This window comes from Elaeis guineensis, chromosome 6 (genome assembly GCF_000442705.2).
Source record: "Elaeis guineensis isolate ETL-2024a chromosome 6, EG11, whole genome shotgun sequence".
In the NCBI taxonomy this organism is placed as follows: Eukaryota; Viridiplantae; Streptophyta; class Magnoliopsida; order Arecales; family Arecaceae; genus Elaeis; species Elaeis guineensis.
Window position 1 is genome coordinate 5318241 of NC_025998.2, and position 19740 is coordinate 5337980.

The 19740-nt window shown below is 38.0% G+C and overlaps 1 non-coding gene across 1 annotated transcript; it reads right to left on the minus strand.

Annotated features, from left to right (window-relative positions):
* Positions 1–1617: 1617 nt before the first annotated feature.
* LOC105047532 (uncharacterized) lies at positions 1618–18345 on the minus strand. Its single transcript, XR_012141996.1, has 14 exons — positions 17417–18345; positions 17251–17334; positions 13541–13650; positions 13288–13338; positions 11266–11437; positions 10814–11133; positions 10447–10649; positions 9866–10347; positions 9551–9759; positions 8639–8826; positions 6130–6293; positions 4320–4472; positions 3041–3119; positions 1618–2394 (listed from the first exon to the last, which is right to left on the minus strand). It is a non-coding gene; the product is annotated as an uncharacterized protein (transcript).
* Between the last annotated feature and the right edge of the window lie 1395 nt (positions 18346–19740).

Sequence of the window (19740 nt, forward strand, 5' to 3'; positions counted from 1 at the left end):
CACCCAACATCTTCACTCTGATCCTCCTCTCCTCGCTCTACGGGCCGTTGGTGTAGGTGTTTATGAACCATGTCTGCTTCTACTAGCAACACTCAAAAGGAGGATGCCTACCTAGGGCACGAGATGTTCTGTCCATGGCACGGGGACCTTTACACCGCAAGATTATGAGACCAATAAAAAGGACAAGGGGCTATCTGGGACTTCAGCACCAGTATCACCTGGATGCTGGAGCAATGTTATTTAATCCGGCCCAAATTTTGATTCAGACAAAATACCGAATCAGTGGATCAATGGTCCAATCGTCAGTTCAACAGTTGAATCGATGGAGGGATCCATACAGAGGAGGAGGCAGAGAGGAGAGGGAGCCGAGTGAAGAAAGAGGTGAAGAGAAGATGTCCCGAACGAGGAGAAAGAGATAGAGGGGGTCGAGTGGAGGAGGAGATGGAGGGAGATGTCTCGAATGGCAGAGGAAGAGGAGACGGAGGAGAGAGGGGGCCGAGTGGAGGAGGAAGCGGAGGGGAGGTTTCGAATAGAAAGGAGGTGGAGAGGGTCAAGCAGAGGAGGAAAAGGCAGAGGGAAGATGTCTCGAATAACGAAAAAGAAGAAGACAGAAGAGGGAGGGGCCGAGCGGAAGAGGAAGAGGCAGAGAGAGATCTCGATCAATAGAAAAGGAGGTGGAGTGGATCGAGCGGAGAAGGAAGAAGTGGAGGGAGGAGGTCGCAGATGGAGGAGAAAGAGATGGAGGGGCCGATCTTGCGCTTATTCACCGAAGATTTGAAAAAAAAAAAAAAAAAAAGATTACTGTTACTCACCGAAGTTCCAATCATCCTCATCGGCTCATCTCCAGTCCTGTCCATTGTTGTTTGCTCGATTTTCATTCTCGTCGGCCCGTCCACACTCTCCGTTCGCTGCCGCCGTTGCTGACTTGATCACTGAAGAAAGAAGTCAGGAGCCTGGGATCAGAAAGTCGAAGACTCGAGACGAAGCCGAAGGGACAATCCAAACGGGAGATAAGATGAAATCGGATTAAACAACCAGTCCGATCCCATGACTGGATCATCGGATTTTCGGGCCAACTGACCAGACTGGGACGGAAAACTTCAGCAAGAAATGATCCTAGTTCCTTCAGGCTAAGTGGAAGAAGAAGAAGAAGAAGAAGAAGAAGTATTATTATTATTATTATTATTATTATTATTATTATTATTATTATTATTATTATTATTACTATTATTATTATTATTATTATTATTATTATTATTATTATTATTATTATTATTATTATTATTATAATATATATATATATGTGTGTGTGTATGTGCGAGATGGAAAGGGAGGCATTAGCTACCCGTTAATATTGTTATTCCATTCAATGTAAGGAAATTCCCCTGCTGACTTGCTAAAACTCTGAGCATCTAGGATGCTACCAGGGAAAAGAGTAATAATGCAAAAATGTAACCGATAATCTATCACTAAAGACCCTAAAGAGACTTTAAGCATTTTTTACAAAAAGACCCTTACAGAGTGGTTACAAATAATTGGATGGAATAAGCAAAAAATTTAAAAAATCCAAAAGCGTTGCATGAACTCCATTTTGAAGAACAGAGAAGTTTGCCAATATGGGATAGTGAAACCTAGTCCAGAAGGTCTAATTCATGCATTCCCCTTTTTTTCCCTCTAGCAGCACAATAACAATGGAGTCGTAAGGAATGATATAATTACATCTTTAATTGCCATTGGATTTGCTCCAAGACTCAGCAATAAGAATACAACGCTGAAAAACTAAAACAAAATGAAAAAGAGCAATAATAATACAATGCTGAAAAACTAAAAATAAAATGAAAAAGAGTAACAAATCTAATCACATTTGTGCACCCTGCAATAACTATGTAGGGGGAGACAAAAAATAAGACAATGGGGAAAAAAGAATCATGAAAAGATTTGTAAGGTAAGTAACGATCAAAGAGTTCTCGTAGTGTTCAAATCACCGGTCTCATCAGGTGGTGGTTTTATGTACTTTCCAAGGGTTTTTTGGCGTGCCCGCTTCTTTATTCTTCGAATTTTATCTTTACTCTGTTGTTTCCTTCTTTCCTTCTGCTGCTGGCGCAAGTTTCGCTCCCTCTCATACATACCCTGCCAAAAGACTTCACCAGTTGAAGGCCACAGCCATCTCCGACCAGGGTGATCGGAATCTGATTCCTCTGCCAAATCCTCATCCATGCTCTTCAAGGTGGCATATGAGAACCATCTGATCCACATATGACCTCTCCGGCTCTTCAGCTTGTGCTGTTCTTGCATTGCTCCAGTCTCAGGGTTCACAAATACCATCCGCCGTGCACTGTGGTATGCCCATACATTCACCAGAAGTTCTAGCACACGAGAATAGCAGTGGCGGTCCTGTAACATGTGGTGATGATATAATGAATTAAAGCTCCTTGACCCTTTGCTCAAACAAGAAGCCATAACTTTATGTGCACGGCTCTGTGCATAAGAAGCTAATGATCCGCAATTCTAATCAGCTCAACTTGAATGACAATATTGGGATGCTGTATCTACAAACAGGAGGATTTTCTACATAACACCAACATGATCACTTTGCACCTGATTTCTTTTAGGTGTGTTTCCATCAACATAGATTGTGGATTTTTTTTTAAGATTTATTAGAAGTGGAGTCAACATTTGTTACTCGTCAAAATGAGGCAGCTACATAGTTACAGGATAAAAGATCTAACCTGTTGAAACAACAACTCTTAAATGACAATAAACGAAACTTTTTTGCATTAAAAATAGAGTTAACAGCAGGTGAAAGATGGAAAGATTGTCTGGAGCAATAAGGATGCTCTCAATTACCAATAAGAGGAACAGTAATTTGATAAAAAGATTCATTAGCTCTTTATCAAAACATCTCAAGATTGTTGTAAAAAAATTCAGCATTACCACCAGAGAATTATTCAATTGATATGTAATGGATACTGCTCTAACACGCATGCATACACACACAAAAGAAGAAAAAACATATAAAGCTACTATGAAGAATCATTACCTTAGATACACTCAAACAACAATGCCCGCTTTGATGGTGCTCATCGTACATCTGTGTGTCCAATGCGTCTACAAACATTCTGAAAGATACCCAGCAAGAGTTCAAACCAAGTGGCAATAGCTAACAACTTGAAAATAAATATCCTTACCTTACTCTGCACATCACATATCATGGCCTAAATAATTTAGATGATCAGCAATCATTTCCAAGTCCTTAATGAGATCTAATAGAAATTAATTTGATATTCGTTACTCGAAATAGATTGACTACTTTGCATGTCATATATCATGGCCAGACTAATTTACATAATCAGCTATCATTTCCAAGTCCTTAATGAGATCCAATTGAAATTAATTTGATATTTGTTACTTGAAATAGATTGACTGCGAGTGCAAAGAAAATGATGTTCATTACCAATCAATCTCTTTAGGGAGATATAGATAAGATATTCATCCTCCAAGAAGCAATGTGACGAATGAATTTATTAAAAAAGAAACATCCAAAACTGATTTGGCATTGTTGGGTTTTTACAGGGAATAATGAATTTTTTAATATAAAGAACTCTCACTCATAAGTCATAACTACGGTAGAGCTTTTTTTCAGCCACAGAAGCAGTTTAAGTCACAAGCACTAATAACTGATACTTAAATTTCGAAATGCATAATTTTTCCCATGTGCCAACAGCTGCGTATAATAGATATCTCTATACCGCATCAGCAAAAATATGAGCCATTGTACAAATAGTTAAAACTATATTCTCAAGAAGCACCACAAGGACTTCAAAATATTTAGCCCATAAGACAATGTTCCATCAGTTTTTTCGCACTGGTAACAAAAGACAAATGACTCCACTTTTGTCAATTATCAAGGCTATACTTTGTCCATTTTCTTTTCAAATCAAATAGACTACAAGGATGGCAATAGGCATAAAAATGGAAAAACAAACAATATATTATATCTTCTTAGATAAAAGTTGATCATGCAGCCCAACGTAATCAGATCATTAAGCTTTACTAAATCAACTATAGATGGTCAACGACCAATTAAACTTTAATTCATTTTCCTTTCCACTTCAAAGGAAAAAAAAAAAAGGAAAAGACAAGTTACCAGCTAAAAGAAGAGATTCATTAGAAAGCAAAGAAGAATATGATATAAGTACAATCAATTTATAAATGCACTGATTGGAAATGGAAGCATATTAGTGCATATATGGAAAAGGCAACTCAATTTGTGCCTGGTCTAAACTAGCATAAAAATACTTGAACACCAAATTATGTACCTTGAGAACATGACAAACTCAAGAAAAGACCTTGTTGGTAAGACCCAGCTATACATAACAGACCAAGAATCTCCATCCTTAGGCATTTGTGGCAATGAGTTCAAATCATGCTGTACACCATACATCCTCCGAAGAGCCTCAGAAACAGCAAATCTATAAGGAATCAAAGGAGTGGAGAAAAAAATCACCTGATTAGTCTTTGAAAATGTCCTAGTGACATGCACTTAATAAGCTATAAAGCAAGCAGAGTAAAAGATTAGTGTTTATCTTACAACTAATCATCATGATGGAAAACCCTGATGCTACTAAGCACAATTGCATGTTTAAAGCAAGGTTTTAAATCCCGCAAGACAAAGATGTCCCGGTTTCTCTATGGAATAGAACATCCCACTGTCCCGTTCCATCACGACAGCAGTCCCGAACATGCATCCCAGTGTTATCCACCATCCTTCTCCTCTTCTTCTTTCCTTTCTTTCTTTCTTTCTTTTTTTCTTTTTCTTTCTTCCTTCTTTTTTTTCTTTTTCTCTACTTTCCTTTCTTTTCTTTTCCTTCTCCCTTCCTTTCTTTTTTTCATTTTCTTCTTCTTTCCTTTTATTTTTCCCTTTTCTTCATCTTTTCTTCATGTCCTTCTTTCCTCTTTCTTCTTCTCTCGTTACAAGGATGGGTTTCAGAGTCCCGAGCCCATCTCGTCCTATTTTCTCACAGGAACGGGATGGGATGGCTGGGACGCACCCCATCCCACCGGGATGTAAAACCTTCGTTTAAAGTTTTAAATATTATTGGCAACCAGGCTGCACCAAAGCCCAAGTTGATCCCAAGCACAGAACAAAAATACTGAGGGTTAAGGATGATAACCGGTCAATAGAAATCAAGCTACAATAAGAAAGGCTTCATAAATGCAATCATGAATAGTCAAGGGTGTCAAGCAGTGCAGTTGAAAAGGTCTTCGCAGGTTGGCAGCAAAGACCTGGGTTTGAGTCCTGCCCTCACCCTGATTTTGTCAGGGATTTTTCCATCCTGATTCTTGAAAAAAATGAACAGTTGGAATGCAGCCTAACGGTTAGGCTTATGCTTATGATTTTCAGATTGCAAGGATAATTTAACACAGGTGAAGAGCACATGTCAATTAATAGTTGAAATGTGTATCCTAACATGAAATATTGACGCATGCTGACGTTTCTGACTTTTGAGTGACCATTTGATATGCATCATGCTACTACAACAATAGACTTATTGTTCATATTTACGGATCACCTATCAACTTTTCAGTATCTACCAATGGCAGGAATATACCAATTCATCCACCTAATTATATAGAACATTGATGCAGATGTCTTGCATAGTGACATTCGCAGGTGATAATCTATCTCCTCAATCTTTGTGCATAGATTTTTTGAAGCAGACATCTTGAAGGTGATATTGCCAAGAATGTTCAAAACTGCTAGCTTTCCTTTTGCCTTTGCTGTTCTGAAATGACATGTAGGTTTTTCTTTTATGCTGAGACTCAATAAAACTACTGTTTATTACATCACCTATTCAAAGGATTTATGCTGAACCATGGATTCTTGTGACAATGTCACCTGTTTCTGTTCTTGATTGAGTGGATGGATTTTCGATACAGATAAATCTCCTGATATTGAACTCCACCCATTTCATTATTCATAGTGGCATTAACCCAAAAAAAAAACACTGCATAGAGACTAAGATTAGATATTTTTGAGCAACTGTGGAAAGAAGAAGTGCATAAGAAACTGGTATACAATAAGCCTGAGCATTTTGGTGATAAGAATATAAGAAAACAGTATATGACCTGCAGTTTCCTGCATTGATGGCATCACAAAATGTCCAAAAATCTAGTTGTAGTGGATTTCTCAGATCCTTGTCCATTCGAACCCAAAAGTAAAGAGTATCCCCATGCCTCTTGGCTTCAATGGCCTCTACAAGTGCAGTTTCAGCTTTCTTAGATAAACAAGCCTGTCATTATGCAAAACAAGGTAGCAGAATAAAAATCGTGCATAGACACAGCAAAAAAACTAGTGATTACACAAGTCCAACTATTACTTCAGTCATGATTCCTGACCATACCATAGCATAATCTAACCAGAATAAGTTAATTGGTTGAGACTATAAGTATTTGACCAAGAGTCTGAGGCCTGAATTTTTCCATGAAATGGTTCCGCATAAACAAAATCATCGATTTAAATGCAGGTTGGCAAGGCAAAGCATGGCATTGTACATACCATGCCAGTGCCTTACCAACATTCAGCATTGAGCATTGGCAAGGTGCCAGCAACATGCCAGAACTCCACACGCTCTTGTGCCAGTGCATGCCAAGCACTTGCATAGTCAGCACAGCACACCACCGGTATGTGATTCTTCAATATTTGAACAGAGTAATATCCGCATGGCAGGTGATGAGTAGCAATCTAAACACAGATTTTATTTGAGAGATACAGGAAATATACACAATAAAAAAATAAGAATTAATCAGCCAAAATTCAAATTGTGGCTCAAGCTAAATGGTATATAATTGGATTCATTAGTTTGTTTAGTTCTTTAGTATTGCCATGAGCCTGGGACTTCTTTACGTTTTGGTTAAACTTTAAAGGATAGTAATATCGATCGCATACTCACATACAAACTTTATCTCCTTCCATCAAAAAAATTAAAATTGAGCAAGCATTATCAAAAAGAAAAAAGAGAGAGAGAGAGAGAGAGAGATCAAATTGTAACAGGAAAATGAAGATACAAGGTGCAGATATAACTGAATGGCAGACGAACAGTCCAACATAAATGACTTTAATACTTGCAGCCATCAAAGTATACATGCATGTGCCCAATCTTAATATTTTCTTAAGCCACATGAACCCAAAATGAAAAATATATTTATGAAGAAGACTCATCAACTGATTACAGAGATAGTAACATAAATCATTAGTAAGGTTTAACCACTAAGGGCTTGTTTGGATGTTTGGGCCCACAATCTCATGGGATACATGGATTGAGCCAAGACAACCAGCTAAGACTGGATCAAGCCTATAATTATAAGAACCCAGAAAATCATTGGAGTGTAGCGGCCCGAATCCCATAGGGAGGAGAAAAAAAAGACTTGCTAAGGTCTTTTTTTTTCTTTTTTTTTCTCACTCCAATAGTTCTTTGGATTCTAATAATTGTAGGCCCGATATAGTCTTATTTAGCTGGTTGTCTTGGCCCAACTCACGAATTTCATGGATTTTGGGCCCAAACATCCAAATAGGTGCCAAGTCTTATCCCATATATCAAGGATTAGCTTCAGAACATGAAGTTTGAGAATGTTTCACAGCGGGTGCTCAACATGATGTTAGCCCTCTGAATTGGTACAGAATTTATTGCTGCAACAGCTTTTCATAATAGAAAGGATTATGAAACCTAGAAGGCTAGTTGGACGTAAAGGATCTAACCTTGCAATTCTAAGTCAGTTCAAGGGGTGTTAAGATGCCTGACATGCTACACAATGATAGCATGGTTAGTTCATCAGATTTTACACATAAAAACCAATGCAAGAACTCTTGGTAGCTTGTTGTTCTGACATTTAACACTGCTTAAAAGGAAGGTACTTGCATTATCAAAAAATCAGTTATGTTCCACATGTGAGAGTTTCTATGTCTATCATCTATGATAACGCCGAAGTAAGTGAAGCAGCATGGAGCTAGAAATTAAGCACCTGCAGTCAGTGTAACTTGAATAAGATTAGAGTGCAATACTATGAGTACCCCCATATCCTCTGCTGCAAAAAATATGGCCTCGGTTGTTTGACCATAGGTCAAGTTGCAGCAATTTGGATGCTTGTTGAAGCTGGAAATATGCAGACCAAACAGTCAAAATAGCTAGAACTGTAACTGTTCCAGTTACTTTGAACTAACAGCATTAGGGGGACTATAATTGCAGTGATTGGACCTCCAGTCCAATAGAAAAATTATCATATACCCCTAGTGGCTAGGCTGAATCATGCTCTAGCTAGAATATTTCTTCAATTAAACTGAATATTTTTCTGTTTCACTACTTTGCCTCTTGCCAAGGACTAAAGCTAATACAGTCTGAACACATTATAGCCTTTTGTAATTACTACTTAGAATACTAGATGGTTTTTTATATCTAAAACTTTGGTACAACACAACCAAACTCCAAACTATTTTAGTGAGGGAAAAGCAACAGATGATTCTACTCAAAAAGCAAAGAGTGATTAAAAAAAAATACTGGAAAAACATACACTATGATTGAAACCTTAACTACGGAACTTTAAATACACAAATATATATATATATTACATTAATACATACCTTCATCGCAGATGCTCTCCAAGATTGGAATCCAATCCAAGCATTCTTGTGGATACGATCAATTCGATTAGCTAAAGCAAAGAAGGCTCCATATTCACCAAGTACATCTCGGTAATATGCATTGCTCAGAAGTGGAAGACGGAAGAAGCATCTATATCATCAGCTCCAGGTCTTCGGCCTTTGGTGGACTACAATTAACAATTTTTCATGCTTAGATGGAGGAATGACAGTTTTTCCATTACAAAGCTACATAGAAAATCATAAGATCAAATAAATTACAGAAAAGTGCATACTATAAACAAAATTGTTGGCTGTATTCCTGCAGATGCAATAATATGTGAACTGGGATTTTAACAAATGTGTTAAAGAACAAGTAATAGAATAATCAAGGTGCTTATTAGATAGTAAACAGATTTTTTTACGACCTACCTTCCTACAATTTTTCATGCTATATCGACTTCCTGAATATTTATTCAGCTCAAATAATTTCAGACGGCTGATGTATAAGTAATTTATGAATTACTAAGAAAAATACATTGTACATTACAGATGTATCATTCATTTTTTTCTTACAGTTCAAACAATTTCAGAAGGCTAATGTGCAAGTAATTTATGAAGTACCATGGAAAAAAAATATTGTACATTACAGACACCACATCCTAGCTTGGGTTCAAACCAAAATGTAATCCTTGGATACATCATGTCGGTTAAATAAACCTGAAGTATTCAACCATTTGGATTTCTGTGCACATTATTTTCTATTCATTATTTATGAGATACATACCACATGGCATTGGAATTGTAGTTTGCTCTTTAAGTGTGATTTCCATCTTGCTTCCTATCTAAATTTCTATTATATCCTTGGAGAGAGGTCTTGATGCCAAAATGAATTTTCTAATATGGAATACTTACAAGGCCAATTCCACGATAGAGCGAGGTATGATGCAGAAAAGGCCAAGTTCCTTCCCCAAAATAAGGTTCATATATACATAGGGCTGCCCTGTCCGCTCAAGCTCCCTATCATCCCTCTCATGCAATTCATTCCTTGTCCTGTCAGCCCTTTTGACATTCCGGTAAACTTCCTCCCAAGTTCCATGAGGCTGGTCACTCCTGTCCTTCGACTGCACCAAGTTTCAACAGAATATCCTCTGAGGAACAAGTGGTTAAAAAGTCAATGTAAACTGTCAATAACAAAGTAGTGAAGATGTATTGACCCACACTGGTTACCTCTTCTTCTTCTAATCTCCTTCTGAAATTAACCATCTCGATTCTTTTTCTTCCTCCCAAGCTATTGAGGAGAATGCTTCATCAATCATCAAGGTAGTATTAGCTGCGCTTTCCATTTGACTACTACTCCATTGCTCTTCAAGCTTGTCTAATATTTTATAGCTTCTGAAACTTCTATTTAAATTTTTGCATCTGAAACATTTTCAACAGATGCCATTGCCATTCTTCTTTCAGTCTTAAAGGATCTCTTCGGCGGCCTTGGGAGATGCAATTTCTGATGAAAATTTGAGAATATTTCTAGTAACCATGCATAGCCTTGGATACTTTCAGAAGCCATCAGGTTTCTGGCATGCACTTTGCCAAGTGATGCAATTTTCTGGGCAGATAAAACAATTTCCGATTTGAGACTGCTTGAAGTATAATCTCAGTTAGCCTGCCAATATTCTTCTTTGGAAAAGATATCCATTCACCCTATCATCAACCTAAGTCATTAAGTGGTGAGTCAGTAGTTTTCCAGTAAGATGTAATAATCAGTTAAGCAAACAGAATATTCAGAAGAAAATCAGTACTCAATAACGTACATATCTTCTAATCATGCCCAGATCAGGAGCAATAACCAGTTTTCCAAGATTCATAGCCTGCATTAGCACTTTAGGAAAGGACTGCTCCTCAAGAAATGAACCATATACTACAAGGTCTGCTATTCCAAGAAAACTGTTCATGTCTTCATCAAAACAACATGCTCCACAACACCTCTTGGATAGCCAGCTTTTAAAGCAATGGTCTGCATCAATGCATACAACATCAAAATTAAGTAAAATATGACACATGGACAGATCATTGCTTGCAAAAACTTAAGGCCAAAGCATCATTTTTCAAAAGAGCGCTCATCAAAAATAAAAAAACAGGAAAACAAAACAAATGTTTATATTAAGAAAGATAAAACACCTCTATAGCCATCTTGTATGCGCTAGTTGAATTCCCACTCAAAATGCCGACTTTTAGCAGAAAATGAGAAGTGTTTTCAGATGGAAACTCATTAAGCAGTGGTGCCAATGCTTGCAAGATGAGTGCTGCTCTAGCCACATACCACTGTATGTAAATTGACTGCCTACAATAGCAATAAGAAGATCCTCTGATTCATAGCCCATATTAACTCTTAAATCATGGTCACTGTGTTCAGCAGAAAATCTATCTGCTCCCCATGCTTCAGCAGGAGAACCCGGAATAACAAAATAGTTACCCGAATCAAATCCTGAATACATCATCTGGAAGCATGAATAACATCTTAAACATTAGAATATAGATCAAGCACAGTTTCAATTCAAATTCTTGCCTCCACAAAATGAATAAAATTAAAAGCCTAACATACAGCTTAGGCATATGGAAAAATATATTACCGGCAATACATAGGTCGGAAACACTACAACAGTAGCTCTATTAAAAACTTGTTTCCAGTCATTTATAAGCTGAACCTGGCCATTTGTTGCATATTGACTAAGACGAAGAGCTAGGGACCTTTCATGTATAGTCCATATGACGGGTATAGATTTGAAAGGCTCCTGCAAAAGACTGTAAGCCGGTATAAATTTTCTACTTCAAGATCAGATCAGCAGCAGTACACTGATTTGTTATAAATACAAACTTATATCACCAATTATCTTATTAAAGGACATGTTAATTTGCTGCTTTCAGATCATCCAGAGCATACATTATGAAGCATTTAATTAGACAATTATACATAACAAGTACATGAATAAAAATGTGTGTGCATTTATGTACATGTCACATGCAAACTTATACAAGCTGGATCAAGAGGTTGATTTAAAAACATTCATGTCCATCTATCTTGAACCTCTGCCTATGCCGACACTTGAAATTTGACTTATGCAAACAAAAAATTGATCAACAAAGAGAATTTGCAGATTGGTTTATGTTACTTGAGGAACATCCATATCCAGTACTCCTTTTCTTAATAATTATACCAGTAACTAACAAGACATACCCAAACTTTTTGGAGTGAAGATCATAAATTAGAATTTACTAACTATTCCAACCCAAGAGGCACATCCTCCAAATGTACAAGCTACTACAAAGTTTTTACATGTTACACCATGAATTCAGCTGGCACCTCCATTTCATTCCTTCACAAACAAATACAAATCCCTTGGCCTTTTTCAGGTATAGTTGGCTTTTGTTACATGACACTCTAATGCACTTTCCTATTACTGTCTTAAGCTTGCTTAAGTTCTCAGAATCAATGGGATATTCTCCCGGCTGTGTTTGAAGCTTATCCTTTGTTCTGTTTTGTAATTAGACCTAATAAATAAACCAATCTAAGGGATCATTCAGGCCATTATGAAATAAATTTTTTCAAGAATCCTTCTGTTTATGTTATTCCATAGCCAATCAAGCATTTTTCACTCTTCCCTGTTTAATTGGTTTCTACCCTCCAGAGTTTCCTAACATTGGTAATAATCTACCCAAAGAGGACAGAAGGCAACGTGTACTAACTTCTAGACCACAGGGGAAAAGTGACCAAATACAAAATGTACTAACATTTTTTTTTTTTTTGAGCCAATCATAAATATACATTTACCTTTGTGAAGTCATCAAAATTGAATAATGATTCACTTTAGCTAAGTTTAGAACTATCAAAGCAGGTCTCTTAATTCTGCTAAATTCAGAAATGTACTATTTTTGTCTTTTTGAGGCAGCTTTGTAAAGTAAACAAGAATTAATTTTCATTTGAAAGCATATCCCTAAGTTGTATGGAATCAAGTAGATAAGAAGGGTTGATAAGTTTCACGTCCCGGGGGTCAATGGATGCATGAATTATTATTTATAGCAAAGAACTATCTATGTGTACTGGGAACCAGGTGAAGGTACAAATATTAATGCAAGACCACATTAATAAATCAATCGTCCGAGATACATATTATTTACCTTTTGTGTTATAGTTGCAAGCACACATACAGAAAAGGAAAATAGTTGGAGTGTCATGAAAATGCAATTAATTGTTATAACAATGATGGTCCAATGATGAAAAGCAATACTATTTGCAATATAAGTCATCAGAAAATTGTCTGCAACATATTCACACACCTGCACTTGTGCACGTGTGTGCATAGATGCAAACACAAGCATGAAAACAGAAAAGAAAAACAATGTGGAATACAACTAATTGTCAATAAACTATGACAATCCAATGATGAAAAGCGACTCTTTGCAATGTAAGTGATCAAAAAACTAATCACAACATTTTCACACACACATGCGTGCGCAAATATCATGCTGGTACAATCTACAATCTTACTTGAAGCTGATGCCAACTACATGCAAACAGAACATCAAAAGCAGAAGAGTGTGCATTGAGGCACTAAAGAGTAAAAGTGACATCTAAAGGTTCCAGATATATTTACCATGAAAGTACTGGTTTTGCCTCAAGAGTACTCACAAGAATGCCATAATAGCTGCACATAGCATTTATAAGTGAAAAGGAAAAAGATCAGGAAACAATTATTTAGTAAGGTGAAGTTTAGACATTGTTTAGGTGAAAAGAAACACATCATTAGCCACATAAGAACAGATTATAATAAAAGTTACACTTGAGCTCAATGATAACAGGAGACAGCAATTTATTTTGCGAAGTTCCCAATCAAATGTGTAGCTTACTCAAGCCAATCAACAGTAATCTCTGGTGTTGTGTTGATAGGCAGAAAATAAACAGGTATTCTTACAGCCCTCCAAGCAGCAAGAGCAGGACCTTCTTCAAATGAGAAAACCTGCATTATGATGCATATGTGATGTGAAAACAATGACAATCAGTCAAAAATCATGAGATAAATTTTACTCAATAAACTGATAACAATTACACAGAACGAATCCTGATACCAAGATTAATACAGACATGCATACATATGATATTTTACAAAGAATTGGGTAAATAGTGCCCATTGGGAAAACCAGAGACTAGTAACTTGAGGATAGGACAGAAATTTCATAGAAAAATAAATATCTAACACTCCCAACAAGCACAACAAATAACAACACATTATATCCTCGTTTTGTCCAGTAAAATTCATCTAACTAAATAAGAAGAAAGCAGGTATTCTCATAAATAGCATTCAAAAAAGCAATAATTCCTAATAGAAAACTGAAGAATGAAGCATGTCATAATTGGTAAAAGGTTTCTTTTTGAATTTTAAATTAAATGCAGGCATTCATCTGTTCTTGATACAGAAGGTCATACAATTCACCAAAAGAATGTATATAATGCAAGTAAAAAGACAAACCTTTGTGGTTCTATTTCAGTTGTGGACAATTGTGTAATTTAGGTATTAGAAACAAAAGGTTTGATTTTGTTCTCCTCCCACAAGGGATTCAACTATTCAAGCTTTGAACAAGTTAGCTGTTCAGGCACTAACATAACTCTGCTTTATTCCATAATAGTTCCAAGCTATGTGATGTTTGATGCCAGCATTTGTTAGCAACATGAATCAAACACTACGTTCGATCTTTAATTGTTCTTCAATCTAGCTATTTTATTTTTGAAGATAATGTGACCTGGTATTTTCGCTCTGCTTGCTAGCAAGAATCAAGCAAGGGGTTGTCTGAGATTAGACAAGGGTTCAAACTGAAACCACTGAATAATGCCCAACAAACAGATCAAGGAACAGCCAGAGGGTTCATTAACCAAAAGATCAGTCATGACTTTTGTTGTGCATAACCTTTGTAACAGAGTTGTAACAGAAATATGATGTATAGCTGCAGTCTGGCCCATCTAGAAATGAACAACAAAAGTGCCTTATATCTCCAATAACAATTCTAATTTTTTGCCAAATTCTATTCCTTTATTCCTTTTATGGTATCAAAGCTCAAATCGCTACCTTATACTCCCTTCCTTAGGTCCTCCCTAGTGACCATTCTACTCTTATATCCTGGCTCTTGAGTTCATTTCAGATCTCCATACCAGCACAACAATCATTCCATTCATTTCCGCTTCAATAACCCCACTCATGTTGCTGCAGTTAAGCTTGATAAAAAGAATCTTCTTATTTGGCAACATCATATGGTACAGACCTAGAACTCTCAAGATATGCTAAAGTTTGCGATGGATCAATCCCACCATCAAAGGAGAAAATTGAAGCCAAATATATACATACATTCAACTTGCAAACATACTAAAATATGGCAGCAAACAGATCCATAACTTCTCAACTGGTTATATGCAATCATGATGGAACCAATGTGGCCAAAAATCATGAACCTTCAAACATCAGAGGAAGTCTTAGACAATAAAGCATATATTAATGTTCCTAACATCTGAAGATCCTAAAGCAATCAATGAAGAAAACACGTTATATTGACCATGTTGATCAAATCAAGCTTGTAGTAGATCAACTTTTAGCAATCCAGAGATCATTAAATTATCATGGTCTGGTGAGGGAGCGTATTCATCAAATGAATACGAATCATTTGATTCTGAAAGCATCATGCAGCTTTATCCTTTAATTGAAATGTTATATCATCAAGAAGTCGAGTGCATGCACCCTAAGATCAGTATGCCAGATCAATCAGCTTTTGTTTCAGCACAAGGTCAAGGTCCGGTTCCCATTGACGAAAGAATAAATCTAATTATAAGGCTCACAGATTCTAATGATTGTGATCAAGACCACCATGCTCATCCACAATGCTTTAGTTGAGGAAATTATTCAAGGTTCTTCCAATTGACATCCTGAAACTTCAGTGAAACCAGAACCAAATGGCAGCATATTCTTTAGGGACAATGCTAATCTGTGGAAGGGGGAAAATCATATTTTGCTCACTGCTATTACTGATAAAGTCTGCCAGATGATGTCTCAAATGAATTTTCCTCTTGTTCCATTAATACACCCATCAACTAAATCTCTTTGTTGATTTTTGTCCTTGAGCAGTCACTTATTCATGAACATTTGTTGTTGCCAAATTATGAAAGCATCTGGCATGGGTACCTCCTTTGATCAACCACACAATTATAGATTTTGCCTCCCAATCAATTCCTCTCTTTGGAGTCAATTCCCATGCTCTAACTTAGGATTAAAATTATCTCCTTTCTTCTCAACCCTTGAACAGATCTAAAATTGTCTCGCCTTGTCATTCAAAGAATGGGTCTCTTCTATATTTTTTTAGTTATTTCCCAAATATCTTCAAGACATCACTTCCAAAAACAAATAATTCTCTTAGCATACTGTTTTCTCAACAAGATGATGACAGCCCTGGTCCACCATATTTCTCCCATCATCATGTAATTCAGTTTGCAAGTTCAGTCACTGTAAGATCCACAATCCTCCCAAAGATGGTGCAGCAGGACACAAACAATCCTCATCGAATGGACAAGTCCAGGTGCAACTGTTACTCAACCAAAAGCAATCCTATCGATCTTTGACAATGTCACATAGCACCACAAAATAGTTAAGTGTATGTCCTTACTCATAGTGTCACACATGACTGGATTTATTGCTACTCATAGTTAGGTGAAGTATGTCCTTACTCATAGTGTGACACATGCCTCGATTTATTGCTACACTCACAACACCTAATAAAAATAATTGCTTTTTGTACATTCCATGGAAAGAGAAGATTCTTACTCCACCAAAAGCAAGAACTCTATCAATCTTTGATACAGCCACCTTGTATAAAGATTATATCAAGTGAGCTATATTTCCATTATTGTGCTTCGGCATGCCTGAATTACTGCTACACTCACAACACCTAGTCAAAGCTAATTGTTTCATGTGTTTTTCATAGAAAGAGCATCGACCAACACAATTCTACAAGAAATGCTCTAGCAAACTGGATTTAGATGGCAGCATGTGCTTTTTTGAAGCAAATTGTGACAAGTTAACAACTGTAGAAAAGGATAAGATAGTTCCTGTTGCTTCTTTCTACCTCGGATGTTAAATGTTCAGAAAATTGATGCATAGTCGGATCATAATGAACTTCATGCTAAGGGAGAGAAGATGACAGATGCAACATTGCATGGTCACCACAGGTTTTTCGGTAAAATTGCTCGGATAAGACTTCCCCACGGTGTCTTACACCTCACAAAAGATGCAACGTCATGCAAGAATGATCTTGATATAATCAATCGCGATACTACGAACAACTTTCCACAATTAAAATTTCACCAATTTAAAAGAAAAACAAAAAGAATATATCGACTTAATTAAACCAAGCTATTAAAGATGTCAAAAATTAAAAAGATGAAAATAAATATATACTACCTCCAGCTTCATTGTCCTAAAAACTATCTATTCCAAGTAAGTAAATTCAATTTTCAATCGTGATTATAATTTCCTTATGTACCACAGATAGAAACCCAGAAATCCTTTTCCGATGCGTACCTCGATATCATAGCAATCTCCTTCAAGCAGCAGCAATGCTGACCATCTGCAACTGGATGGCATCTGACGACAGATCCGGAACCACTGCAAACGAAATTCCGACACTCATCACATCAAACAGCACAAAACCCTCACAAAAAAAAAGAACCACCTCAAAAACCAAGACCCACCAACGCCAGCCGCGGCTTAGAAGCCGACTGCTTCACCGGCCTCCCCAAAGCCATCAATGACAATTCGCCTCCTTCCTCTCCTTCTCGAACCTCTCCAGCAGCTTCGACGGCACGAACCTGATCCCCTCCCCAAAATCCAACCCCTCGATCCTTTCCAGCATCCCTCGTTCCCCTCCCCGAACCCTTATTCCAACCCAAACCCGCCGATTTCTCCATCACGGAACCAGGCAAGAACGCCTGGAAGAGAATGACAACAAAGAAGAACGCGGCCATGGTGCAAATCCATTGCAGGTAGTCGACCTTCTCGAACAGGAGGAACCGAGCTAGCCTGGATCTTGGCCGGTGGAAGATGGACCGCCCGCCGAGCGAGGGCGACGACCGGAGCAGCGGCGCCCTCTTCAGCGAAACCCCCGTCTCCAGCGACCCCATCTACGCGGCCACCACCACTACCACCATGCTGGCTGCGATTGAACAAGGCTCGATTTATTTATCCCTTCTCGCTTCGCAGCGAGGGGTTCAGGGTTCGTCCGCAGCGGCCGCCGTTGACGAAGGGCGAGAAAGCTTGGAGTGGAGTAAAAGAGAAAGAAGACTAAAGCGAGCGAGCGAGCGAGAGAGAGAGAGAGATGGGGTTGCAGAACACCGGAGACAAGGAGGACCACGGGGCTACGCGAGTATTTTGGACCGTCGATCAAGGGTTTGCCTGGCGTGTCATTAGATTCAAGTGACAGCTCCTTCGAGACAGACGGAGACGAGATGGGAGAAGGGGGAGAGAGATCTTTAGACAGAGACACGGCAAAGTAGGCCTACATATCCGGATGAGATCTGGTGGTGGTATTCCGGGAATGCCCCTATGGGAGGATATTTTTGTCATTTGGTTGGGATCGGCTCGTGGAACGTTCCCCCGGGGCCGGGGTACGGACTTTCTGCATTTTGAGGCCAGCATTCCGCTTGGAGAGAGATCGGCTTCTCCGAGTTCGCTTGAAGCTCCGTGCCGGAAATGTATGGGGAAACGAAGGATGGATTTTTAACGACGTTCATGTGACCGCCCCGCGATTTTTTTGCCCAAAATACCCTTAAGGTCGATGGGTGGTACTGGAAGATTAAAGATGTACTCGCAGTATGTAAGGGTTGCCAATCAGAGCCGTCGAATTGAGGTCGCGATGAGGTCCAGATAAGTACAGAAAATCGATGCAGCATTTAATGTACATACGAAAGAATTAATGATAAACAAAGGTGATCATGGGGCCTCACTCATTTTTCAGGGACCAGCCCTACTTAAATTTTGATATAAATTTCTTTGCCGGAGACCAAGCCATAATCAGATCTAATCATAAATAGATTAACACATAGAAGCAGTCTGATGGCCCCGGTCAATCTATTTAAGATATTGCTTGCAAAAACAAATGAAGCTTGGTGTTATTGTCCAATATCCACTAATAAAAAATATGCCACATAAATTTATTAGGATGGACCGGTTCTCCCTCCAATATCTGAAACTTCTAGACAGCTAGCGGTGCTATCAGGTCCCAAGCGTGCATTGCCCTGTTAGTCATGTAAACTCTTCATTAGAGAAAATGAAAGGCCAATTCATGACAAAGGCATCAAAAAGTTAGATGAGAGAGGTTATCATAATTCCATATTTTCTAATAAAAGAATACTATATAGGTTTTATTAAGAATTTATTTGATTTATGAGAAAAAAAAAATTTTATCAAAAAAATTACTTCCTCCGTACGCAATGTCTAGAAATATAGTTTTGGCAGTTGGCCCTAGGGTTGGCCCTAGAAATTTTGCCATTTTCCCTGTTAGAACCGTGCAATTGTCCCCATAAATACTTCACGCGTACACACGCTTTGCGCTTTCTCATCTAATGGCCAGACTCCATTTGCCTCGATGCGGACTTCTTCTCCATCCTTTTGTCTTAATTAAATTCCCTCTCCACGTCGAGTCTAATACGAGACGTAATCAAGCAGGAGCAGCCAAGACGTCCAGGAATATCGAAGGACCGTGACGGGAATATCCAGATGGCCCGATCTGGCAACATCAGTGTCCCGACTAGACAGTGCAACACGGAACCGAACAAACCGGAATAGCGTATCCTTGGTTGATGGAATTGGAATTGGCTCGCAGTCTTTGGATCTAGTTGGACTCAATTACTCGTGTTAATTTGATGTGCTATTATGTAGCCTTGACTGATCTGCCAAGGAGGCAAGGACCACCGTGGATCTGGACCAACAAATCTAAATCATCTTACTAATTTGTGTAGGCTTACTGATCCCAGTGATAGGATAAAATAATTCCATTGTCCCGTCCAGCGGAAA